Below are 12,470 nucleotides of genomic sequence, written 5' to 3' on the forward strand. Positions count from 1 at the left end.
AAGGTGTGAGGGTCAGAGTGGCCCTGTGTGGTGCACGTTTGTCACATGTCATGGTGCCTGTGCCAAGTGTCATACACTACTGCAAGAGGTGAAACACCCCATTAATTCCCTCTGCTTAGAGCTGACTCTGCAGTGTGTCTGAGGCACCACCAGCAGCTACAACAATGCAACACCCTTGCCCACAGAAGGTCCAGCAACAGCTGGGCACAAATGTGGAAATCACACTTCCTGGAGAAGCAGGAGGCATGGCTCCAATTTTCATCCAAGGACAGTTACTGACCTTCAGCATACCATCCTGCAGGGACAGCTGAGTTCTGTCTTCATCCCAGGAAAAGCTGCTAAGATGCTGGGGGCACAGAGAGGTATTTGCCGAGAGGGCTTCAAGAGTCAAGCCACCTTGGAGCAGGCAGCCATTATCAGAGTATCACAGTATAACTAAGGTTGGAAGAGACCTCGAGGATCATTGAGTCCAATCTGTCACCACAGACCTCATGATTAAACCATGGCACCAAGTGCCACGTCCAATCCCCTCTTGAACACCTGCAGGGATGGTGACTCCACCACCTCCCTGGGCAGCACATTCCAATGACGAACGACTCGCTCGGTGAAGAACTTTCTCCTCACCTCGAGTGTAAACTTCCCCTGGCGCAGCTTGAGACTGTGTCCTCTTGTTCTGGTGCTGGTTGCCTGGGAGAAGAGACCAACCCCTTCCTGGCTACAACCATCTTGCAGGTAGTTGTAGAGGGCAATGAGGTCACCCCTGAGCCTCCTCTTCTCCAGGCTGAACATTCCCAGCTCCCTCAGTGTCTCCTCATAGGGCTTGTGCTCAAGGCCTCTCACCAGCCTTGTTGCCCTTCTCTGGACACATTCAAGTGTCTCGATGTCCTTCTTGAATTGAGGGGCCCAGAACTGGACACAGTACTCAAGGTGCGGCCTAACCAATGCAGAGTACAGGGGCACAATGACTTCCCTGCTCCTGCTGGCCACACTATTCCTAATGCAGGCCAGGATGCCATTGGCCTTCTTGGCCACCTGAGCACACTGCTGGCTCATGTTCAGGCAGCTGTCAATCAGTACCCCCAGGTCCCTCTCTGTTTGGGAGCTCTTATTCCAGGAGCTCACCCAGGTACCCAAGTAAAGCCCTGAAACATTAATGGAAAGGCTTATCTCCATTTAGGAGGGGATCCTTATCTGCCTGCCTTCTTCCAGGTTGTCCTACCCTAACATATCTTTGGACTTTGGGAAGAGACCTCCAATTCCCACCAAGTGCTGCACATGGCCCCATCTTAGCTCTCCTGCTGGTATATTAGCCATGCCTGGGGAGCTGGTGACCCTTAATCCTGCCGTACTGATCACAGCATTTACAACCTCCCCTGGGCTTTTCCAGCTCTGCCCACCTCTGCAGTGAGAGACACCATTTAGAATAGAATAGAATAGAATAGAATAGAATAGAATAGAATAGAATAGAATAGAATAGAATAGAATAGAATAGAATAGCATAAACCAGGTTGCAAAAGACCTCTGAGGTCACCAAGTCCAACCCATCATCCAACACTATCTAATCAACTAAACTATGACACCAAGCATCCCATCTAGTCTCTTCCTAAACACCTCCAGTGATGGTGACTCCACCACCTCCCTGGGCAGCACATTCCAATGGCCAATCACTCTCTCTGGGAAGAACTTCTTCCTAACATCCAGCCTAAACCTCCCCTGGCACAGCTTGAGACTGTGTCCTCTTGTTCTGGTGCTGGTTGCCTGGGAGAAGAGACCAACCCCCCACCTGGCTACAACCTCCCTTCAGGTAGTTGGAGACAGCAATAAGGTCTCCCCTGAGCCTCCTCTTCTCCAGGCTAAGTAACCCCAGCTCCCTCAGCCTCTCCTCATAGGGTTTGTGCTCCAAACCCCTCCCCAGCTTTGTTGCCCTTCTCTGGACACCTTCCAGCAACTCAACATCTTTCCTCAACTGAGGGGCACAGAAGTGGACACAGGACTCAAGGTGTGGCCTAACCAGTGCTGAGTACAGGGGCAGAATGACCTCCCTACTCCTGTTGGCCACACTGTTCCTGATGCAGGCCAGGATGCCATTAGCCTTCTTGGCCACCTGGGCACACTGCTGGCTCATGTTCATCCTACTATCAACAAGTACCCCCAGGGCTCTTTCTGCCTGGCTGCTCTCCAGCCACTCTGACCCCAGCCTGTAGCACTGCATGGAGTTGTTGTGGCCAGTGTGTAGAACCCGGCACTTAGATGTGTTAAATCTCATTCCCAGGCCTTCACCTGGATCTCAGTCAAGACTACCTGTTTCTCAGAGCCCAGGACAGAGCTTGGTCTCACTGTAGAGCCTGCTGACAACAGTGTGCTGCTGCTATAAGCTGCTTTCTCAGCTCCCACCTTGGTTTCTCTGAACTGGCTGCTGTTCTGAGAGATTCCAATGTGATATTCTGCCCCAGCACGTCCCTCTGGCCTGAGCCCAGTGGGGAGAACCAGAGACATGCAGACAGCTCATTGTAGGGGAGCCGTTTTAATTAAAAGAGATGTTGCAGTCAGCAGGGCACAGGCTTCTTTGGGGACGTGGGGAGGAGAGCAAACTGGATGAGTGGTGTGGAGGGAAGATGTGCCTGCTTGGGGTTAGCTCTGGACTCAGCAGGTTTGCAATGACAGTTGGAAGAGGTGCTGTGCTCACTTCACACTGGCCTCACTCTGGGATTGATTCTCCCGGCGATGCTTAGAGTGCCCTGAAAGCCCGGTGAAAACTGAGGGACTCCCTCTCCCAAGTTCCAAACGTGCTGCTCCCCAATACCAATTTGTCTCCTGGCAGAGGAGGACAATATCTGCGTGCTGCTTATGGGTGTTTGGGGGTACAGGAACCTTATGCTGGCTCTCCATCTCTGTCACAAAAGGAAGAGAAATGCTCAAGATGGCCCTGCACCAGGGAGGGTGTTGTAGCATGGTGGGGAGCCACCACAGCCACCCCCTGGAGCTGGGAATCACCACTAGGTCTTTTATCCTTCCTGCTGAGCTGCAAAACCTCACTGTGTGCTCATCTCAGGCAGCAGAGGGGATCGTTCCTGGCCAAGGCTATGCTAAGAAGATCAGAAAAAAATTCGGGGAGGATAGAAGGAATTAGGCACAGGAAATTTTCTTCACATGCAAGTATGGGATCTCATGGAACTGAGAGGCTTGAAAGAGTGCCAAGCCCTGGTATCCATCCTAAAGAGCATCTCTCAGGCTGGCCCTTAGCTAGAACCTAGTCTGCCCTGGGTAGCTGTAATCCTTTCACCTTCATCTGATGTTCTTGGGTTGCTCTGGAAAAAATCTCCCAGACCATGTGGCTCAGAATCAGGAGGTGTCTCCCTCCAAGCACTCTCCAGGCCCATTTTCTGCTCCCAGAACAGCTGTGGAAACCAACAGCCAGGCCATCCATGCTGTGCCTGCCTGCAGCTGTTCCTTGGCAAGTGTCAGATGTAGAGCAGACTCCAGCCTGGCACAGAGGCAGGTGCCATGATGTCAAGTGGCATTGCGCTCCTATCCCAGCAAGAATGTGTCCTGCAGCCTCCCCACCTCAGCTAGCAGAAACCTGTCCACATGAAACCACAATTACATGGCAGGCAGCACAGGGAGCGTTTCTAGCCCATGCCACCAGTCACTCTGAAGAGATGTATTTGCTGAGCAGTGCCAGCAAGGCGAAGGGAGCACGTCAGGAGGATGGGTGTTCTCGGCAGTGCCCGGTGAGGCAGCAAGGAAAGGGTGGAGAACGACTACGTGATGCTTCTCAGGGAGAACTGATCTTATTAATAAAAGCTGCTTCTTCCCAAGGCCTTGATAATCTCTCATGCTGCAGATTATTTACAGCTGTGGAATTTAATACTCCAATGAACAAAGCTCCCTGAAGCAGAGAGAGAGCGAGTGGACTGTTAACCCTTCTGCATGGCACCAGGGGCTTTTAGCATGGGTTTGATATCTCAATGCAGCAGAGCCACAGGCTGGTGCAGCACCTCCAGGTCTCAGCACCTTCATGCTGTGTCATCCAAGCCAGGTTGATGCTTGGCAGAAAGTCAACTCAAAGCCTGTTCACACATCCAACACCTGGATGTGGAGAACACCTCTTAAATAAAGACAGGCCAGGCAGTAGTGCTTGGAGGCAGAGCCCAGGCAGGGCTGCGGGGTGTGTCATCAGCATTACACCACAGGGAAACTACTTAACCTTACAGATACTGTGCCAACAAACTCAGCCCCCAGACTAAGAAGATTGCTGTCCCCAGCTAAGTTATCCACCCCACATGCTTAGTGCCAGGCATGTGTGAAACTGAGTCAGCTAAGCCCTGGGAGCCTTGCTCCAGGTCTCTAATACCAATGGGGCCATGAACTGCAGCACAGCACTCCACCTGCCTTCTCGGGGAGCAGAAGATCCATGGTTAAAGTATATGCTTTAATATGCCCTGAAATGTGCCCACTTCCTCATCTTGTCTTGAGATTCAGTGTGTCTCAGGATAAGGGCATGGGACTCATCAGACTTGTTTTGTTTGCCTGAACAGTCCCTTAGATACTGCTGATTTGGAGGGAGAGAAATGGGGTGAGCTTGAGGCACAGCCTGGCAAAAGCAGGGGTGAGAGGGATGCATAGTAAGGTCTGGTGGTCCCACCAGCATCTTAGCCTGGTTTGAGTGTATTCATGACTGAATGAGATGGGCACAAGAGAGCAAGTGAAGGAAGGGGTAGATAAAGTGATGGAGAAAGGTACACACCAGGCCTCACTCACGTGCTAAAATCCACTAACCACCCCATGACAAAGTGGAGCTGTAAATGCAGCTTGGTTTTGATCTCCACCTCTCTTAGCATGCTTGAGACATTGCCCAAAGACTATGCAAATTATTGGTCCCATTCTGCACAGCATGCTTTAAAAGGCCACAGTGGCACCCCTGCCATAAACTGCATGATTATAATCTCCAGATACAATAAACAGTCCAGTATCCACCTCACACAACCCCTGTTTGAAAAAGCAGAGCTATGGAGGAATTCAGCTGGGAACTGCTGTCCTCTCAGTCAGTAAAAGCGCTGCTCCTGAGCTGCAGGAAACACTGCGGTGCCCAGCCTTTGCACAGTGCTCCAGCAGCCAACACCTGCCCTAAAACCACAGTTATGTGCCTCCCCAGTCACACATCCACTTTGCTCTTGACACTTCCTTTCAGCCCCTCACATGCCTGATTGATACCATCTGACAAGGATATTCCAGGGCTCTTCCCCATCCTTCAACCACCCCACAAAGCAGGATCTGGAGGTTGTGGAAGGGAGCTCAGCCCAGCCCCAGGTGGCCCAAAATTTGCACAGAATAACCCATTAACTCTGCATTTCCCCATTCTTAAAAGGTCTGCAGAAACACAAGATACCACCTGCCAGCCACCACTCTGTGTTGGCACAGGCCTTTGCCATTGAGTTTGCCAGAAAGAAACACAGGCTGCTGTGTGCACACGAAGTGAAGAATCTCAGCAGTGAAGAAGTTCAGGGAGCAGGGGAAGGATGGATCCTGTCCTGCAGAGCTCAGTGGATGGTTGCAGACTCTCTTGCAGGCAGGAGGCCAGCCTGGCTTCTCTCTTCCTGCTGCCCCAGTGCCTGAGCTGACAAGCCTCCAGGACAGAACTCCTTCTGTGGGTCTGGATTTGATGCCCTGGAGGCCTCTGTGTCCTCAGCTCACCCCACTGCAGGTGAGGCCTCCTGGGGACCTGTTCCTCCTCCGCAAGGCACATCAAGGGGAAAGAAGCAGGCTGGTGAAGCCAGTTAAACCAGTTATTTACTGCTTTTAACGTCATGAAATGGAGATGCAAGGCTTCCTAGAGATGTCATGGGCCTCCCAGAGAAAGGCCAAGAGCCAAACATCAACATCAGGAAACAAGGGCAAAGATAACATCTAACATCCTACCACCTAACATCCTACCACCTCTTCTCCTCACTTTATCTACCCCTCCAAGCAATGAGTTTTGTGCCATCAGTGAAGTGGAGCCTTTCCCACCACTCTTCAGACACACATGGGGGATCTTAGGCCTTGTTTTGAAAAGGCACATGGACATGGTTGCAAGCAAAGCTCAGGTGGCTGGGCAGCATGACATAAGTTTCTTTTTTCCAGGCATGCATGAATGCAAAAGCCCAAAAGCTCATCACATAGAAGTAGCAGCCTCTCCTGCACTGGAGAAGGGTACCACCATCCCAAGTGTCCTGTGCATCCCAGACAGCTTGGACCAGACCATAGGGCAGTGTCAAAGTCAGGACAAAACAGCATCCAGGGGAAGCCAGGCAGGGATCCATTAGGGATGACCTGAAGCATGGTGATAAGAAACACTCTGATCTGTTCAGGTCTTGCCACTCCTGGTCAGCCAAGAGAGGTGTGCTGTTGTCAGTGCCTCTAGGGATCACTCTCTCTCAGCATAGGGTGTCTGTTTGGGTGAGCAGGACCAGGCTTGGCAGTACCAGCATGTCAGGGAACACCTGATCTCTGCCTACCTCCCACATGCAGGAGGTGGAACATGCTCCCCAGGAGTACATACCACTCCTAATGCTCAAAAGCTACTCACTCAACTCACAAAATGTTCCTCATTTCAGAGCTGAGAAGGCATCACCATGATTTTCAATACCTGCATCATACTGTCCCAGAAATGGGAGAAAGGTTTATTTTCACCTCCTCCAGCTCAGCCCGAACTCTCACAAGCTAGAGAAACAAATCCTTTAATCCAAGTGAGGTATCTAATATGAGAAACCATACTGGGATGCCATGGTCACAGCTGGAGTCCAACAGAGGAGGTATGGTTCAGTGTCTGAGCCACATGGTCATGGTTATGAGCTCTGTGATGACACTTTTTGACCAGGGATGGACATTACAGGGTGATGCTACCATACATGAGAGGTTTCAGCTTTCAAGAGCTGAAGGTCAGCCACCATCCACATTTATACTGGGGAGCTAGAGCAGCAGGAAGCCCATCAAAGCATTGCCCTTGGTTTTGGTATGAGGACAGCCCCAGCTGGGAGGACTGCTATACAAAGTGTAGGACATGAGAATTTCCTTGGGATGGCTCAGCCCTGTCTCATTCCTTTTCCTGCCCTGCCCTAGTAGATCCTGGCAGAAAAAGCAGCTGGTTGGCTTTGAATGCATCTTCACCTGCTTCCCTGCATTTCACAGGCAGCCTAGGGTACAGCTGCTGTTAGGTTGCCACCAGAAGTACCCTGGTACCCAGGACAATATGCCCACAAAGCCCTTCCCAGAGACACAGTCCTTCTGCCCACAGAGCTCACCATGCCATGCCTCTAGAGAGTAAGAAGGGTCTGGGGTATGATCTTAGACCAAATGACTTTGAATTTGCCTCAGAGGCTTTGCCTTGCTCTGTGTTACATCTTAGGGCCTGTGTGTTTATTTTCCAAGAGCCACATTAGGTTCATGGAGTTTACAGCACTCAGACATTTCCAAAGCAAGCTCATATTTCAGACACCCAAGGGACTGCTTGTCTTTGGTGTCTACACCACTATAAGCAGGCACATCACTTCCCAGCCTTTCAGAGAGGGCATGTGTATTACCCATGCTGAGCATGCTCACCCTAGCTGGCATAGAGGTGAGTGTTGGTTCATTTGGAGCTGCCTTGAGCAGTGAAGCCTGCTGGTGCCCTGGAGCAATGAATTCTGTGGCACAGCTTGTGCTTTGGGTGAAAAGAAAAATGAAAAAAGCCCTAATTTTATTTTCCCCAGCAGCCCATTTGACTGAACATGGCCTCTGCTGCACTCTCAGAGAAGGTGAATGGGTGGGCCTGGTGTGCTTTCTCCACATCCTTCTTTTTATCCTTCTGTCATGAGCCCTCATTAATCTTCTCTCCAGGCTAGACATTGCTGAGTTTTCCAATTCTATTTTCTTGTTAAAGGCTGTATCTGCAACAGGCCTAGGAAAATCCCATCCCCTGCCCATGACAGCTTCTGAGATAAGCTGACCAGCCTAGTACATACTAGCCCACTTGAGGCTCCACCAGTGATTTATGCAACATCATTAAGGCTAAATTCAGTATTGTTCAATACTCCATTTCTTATGCTGGAGACCACGAGAAACTGCTCAGAAAATGAGTTGACAAAGCTGCAGTTGGTGCTGATGCACTCATTTTCCCCCTCTACTCTGCTCTGGTGAGACCCCACCTGGGGTACTGCATCCAGTTCTGGAGCCCCTATTACAGGAAGGTGCTGGAAGGTGGCCAGAGAAGGGCCACGAGGATGATCAGAGGGCTGGAGCAGCTCTCCTATGAGGACAGACTGAGGGAGTCGGGGCTGTTCAGTCTAGAGAAGAGAAGGCTCTGAGGAGACGTAATTGTGGCCCTGTGGGTTGGAACTAGATGATCCCTGAGGTCCCTTCCAACCCTAACAATTCTATGATTCTGTGATTCTATACAAGAACCCTTTGGGCAGCAATCACAGAGGCTTCAACCTCAGGGCTCTAGCCCAGCAGCACTCCTATGCTCACTCCAGGCTTTTTACACCCTTCAGCCCCTTTAGGTTTTCCAGTACAAGTGTCCAGCTCATACCAGTCTCCCTGATGCATTCCTGTGCAGACTACCCGAGGTGATCCTGCTTCGGCAGGGGGGTTGGACCCAGTGATCTCTGGAGGTCCCTTCCAACCTCTAATGTACTGTGATAATTTTAGCCTTTTTGAAGGCTTTCAGTGCTGTTCACCTTTCCATTCCCAAAAGAGATGACTGAATTGCCCCTTCTCAAAGCAAGATGCTTTGGGAATCCCAGCTCTTTCTATGCTGTCTTCTACGTCTGTGTGTGCCTCAAATTGTCACAAACCCTGGGTGTGCTTACAGGTGGTTCAGACGTGGTGCTTGGGGATATGGTTTAGGGGTGAACTTTGTAGAGTAGGGTTATGGGTTGGGCTTGATGATCCCAAGGGTCTTTTCCAACCTGAATGTTTCTGTGATTCTGTGATGGATGTTTTCCCCCTGCCCATGTCTATCTCAAACAGTAGCTGCAACATATAAACAGCGAGGCCCTGGGTCCAGCTGTTTCCCAGTTCTCTCTGCTTTCCCTGGGTCATGTGAATCCTCAGTCACATCCAGATGAGAAGCAGATGTCTGAAAAAATTACTACCCTCATCTGTCTCATCAGGTCTCGCAGGGTCCTCCTGATGCCTCTCTGCCAGTAGCCAGGTGGAAAATGCTGCTCAGCCTGCAAACATCACTCACTGCCTGAAGTTTGGCAAGCCTTTCCCTCAGGAAAGGTAATGTGGCATCAGCCTCCAGGTGAAAAGGCTCCAGCAGGGGTTTCAATGCATTTTGAGGGGTTGTTTTGTATCAGGAGAGTGGCCCAGTTCCAGCCTCCCCAAGAGAGCTGGGCTGCATCCCCCCACTGCCCACCTCTGCCCCCTGCCTTGCAGCCCCCTGCCACCCAGAAGCTAGCATCCTGCACCTTGGCAGGGCAATGTGTCCCTCCTCTCTCCGTCATGAGCAGTTACCAGCCCTGAGGAAGTCACAGGGCTGCTTGCAGACTCATCTTTCCATTGATTTCCCTAGTCCAGCTTGCCCTCCCCAAAACGTGACAGGATTTAGATGTGATCCCGCCACTCCCAGCCACTCAACATCTCTCCATGGAGACAGGGCTCAGCCCTGGCCAGAGCTCCCTGGGTCTTGCTGAGTCTTTCCCCAAGGGACCAGGTCAGGCCTCGTTAGCCTGAGGTCTCCATCTTCCTCCTCCTTGCCGACTATGGTTCCAGAGCCCTGCTGTGGGCGGGTGGCTGGGGACCGTGCTGAGAGAGGGAGATTCCAGCTTCAGCGTCAGTCAGGCTTAGGGGCCAGCCGAGCGCTGCGGAGGGCGGTTTGGGCAGCGCGCTGGGCACACCATCGTGCCCACATTGCCACCTAGCCTCCTGCTCTGGGATGTGCAGCTTGCCACCCTCATTGCTGCCAATCAAGCACCATTCACTCTGGACCAGAGTCTGGCCTCTGGCTGCATTGCCCTCAGTTCAGCTGGGGTTTTGGCTATCTGCCTTTACTCTCATCATCTCCCTCTCTTCCCAGCCCCAAATGACACTAACTGCCTCCCCTAGCTCTGCAGTCACAGAATCATAGAATTGTTAGGGTCAGGAGGGTCCTCAAGGATCATCTAGTTCCAACCTCTCTGCCATGGGCAGGGACACCTCACACTAGATCAGGTTGCTCAGAGCCACATCCAGCCTGGCCTTAAAAGCTCCAGGGATGGAGCTTCTACCACCTCCCTGGGCTACCTGTTCCAGTGTCTCACCACCCTCATAGGGAAGAACTTCTTCCTAACATCCAATCTGAATCTACCCATTTCTATTTTTGTTCCATTCCCCCTAGTCCTGCCATTACCTGACACCCTAAATAGTCCCTCCTCAGCTTTCTTGTGGGCCCCCTTAAGATACTGGAAAGCAGTCCATCCACTCTGCTGGCACAGGGCCACAAGACAGGGCTGCCTGTCTTCCAGCCTCAGTCTCCAAGCAGATGGAAGACATCAGCTTCCCTCTGCATCCCTCCACAATAATCTGTCTCGCTCACTTCCTTTCAGAGACACCCCCTTCTCACAGCCAGATAATCTCCAGTGCTCTCCTGCTTTTTTCCTGTCCCCAGCCCTCACCAGAGAGCCCCATTGTATGTCTTTTCTGGGTAAGCATCTCCCCAAAGGCTGTCTCTCCCTACCCATGCAGGATGCCCTAAAAAAATATCTCTCTCCCCCAATTCCCATTAAAAATTCTTGGGCACAAAGTCCCCACCATTGCCAGGGCAACAAGCACCCCCTAGGGAGCTTCATCTGATGCAGATCCCATATCCAAACACACAGGCATGGATGGCAACCCAGGGGCCCAGTCAGAGCTGACAAGGAAGGGCAAGAGGCCCCTGGGAAGACTCTTGCCTTTAGCTTTCCCTTCCTTCTGCAGCGGGTGACACCTTCCCCAGAGGCTGCACAGGAGGCTGACAGAATTCCTCCTCAGCACCATCTCATACTGGGAAATTTTCCCATTTACCATATAAAATCATGTTAATGGCAGAAATGTAGAGGGAGACAATGACCTTCCAGCAGTAGCCGAGGTAGGTGGTGGGTTAGTTTTCCTTCATTTCTTGAGGGAACCACCCCAGAAGCCTGTAGCCATCCTTCCAGAAAAGGCCCTGCAAATATTTCTACCCCCAAGGGAAATCCTGTTTCAGGACAGCTCAGTCTCAGGCAAATCCCAGAGGGGGATGCTGCCAGCCAGAGTTCAGGAAACCCAGCAGCTGCTCCAGAGACACCACCTTGCTGCTCAGAAGGCTCTGGCATGTCCAGAGCAGAGTGGGAGGCAACCTGGGAGTCAAAACCAAGCAGGTATTGTCTCCTGTGCCAAAACAAAAGAGAGGACCTAGAATATAGGGCCTGTCTGAAAGAAAAGAGAGAAAGCCTAGAGAACCTGCATCAGCCTGGGCTACTTCCAAGTCATTTCTCCTGCCTCTGTGGGCTCTGCTGCCAGAGCAGTGTCAGGGCAGTCTCAGCTGAGCAACCTGCAGCCGTGGTGGGGCCAAATTCAGTCGCACATATGGAAGCAGGCTAAGGGCTCATCCATAAGCCAGGCCCTTTGCCCTCTGAGAGATGCTGTTAGAAGCAGTGCCTGGAATTTGCCAAGCAGAGAGCTGTCACCATGAGGCAGGAATTTCTGCCGAGGCCATTTCTCATTGTGGAAAGAAGCGTAAAAACTGCAGGAGACACTATGGAATATGCTTAGCTTAGCTGCCTGCAGCTCTGCTCATTAAGCACTGAGGTTAAGGATTTAGTTCCATGTATCAATTTCCTTAGAAAGCAAGCACGGCTTCACATTTCAGTCTCAAGCATGTTGCATTGTCTTGCCCGCTTCCTCTCGTGCCCTCTCCCCATGATCTCTTCCCCAGCAAAATGCTGGGAAGTTACCAGAAATATTCTGTGAAATGTTTAATATCCAACCAGCAGGGTCTGCACATCCCATGAGACTCATAGTCCTTATGGTCAGGGCAAGAAAAAGAAGAATTGTTTGCAGGCCCCCAGACCCTACTGGGAGACACTTTGAGGCTGCAGTTGTTGCCAAGCAAAAACCTCAACAGTGAAGCAGCCCTCCAGATGAGCTATAAACCAGGCTAGCTGGGACCAAGGTATTCCAGCTTGGTATGGACCCTACTTCCACTGTGCCCATAGCCTTTCATGGAAACTAAATACCCCAAACAAGTGCAATTTGAAACTATGTTCTCCAGCCCTATGTGAAAGGAAGCCATCTTGTTCTTCTGTTCTCAGAAGGATTTACACTGAGCAAGTCTGAGCTCCTTCTGTCTGCAGGAAGGGCATGAGAGACATGGCAAGTGGCTTATGATTTGTTTAGGGGAAAAAAAGAGTAAAGTATTTGTTTATCTGGGTTTGGGGGAACTTTCAACAGGTGTGGAACATTTTCTAAAGCAAGAGCACACAGCTGTTAAAAGGCATAAAGAGGAGGGA

Source organism: Melanerpes formicivorus, unplaced genomic scaffold, assembly GCF_026170545.1.
Source record: "Melanerpes formicivorus ecotype bairdi unplaced genomic scaffold, bMelFor1.0.p_v2 SCAF_2, whole genome shotgun sequence".
Classification (NCBI taxonomy): Eukaryota; Metazoa; Chordata; class Aves; order Piciformes; family Picidae; genus Melanerpes; species Melanerpes formicivorus.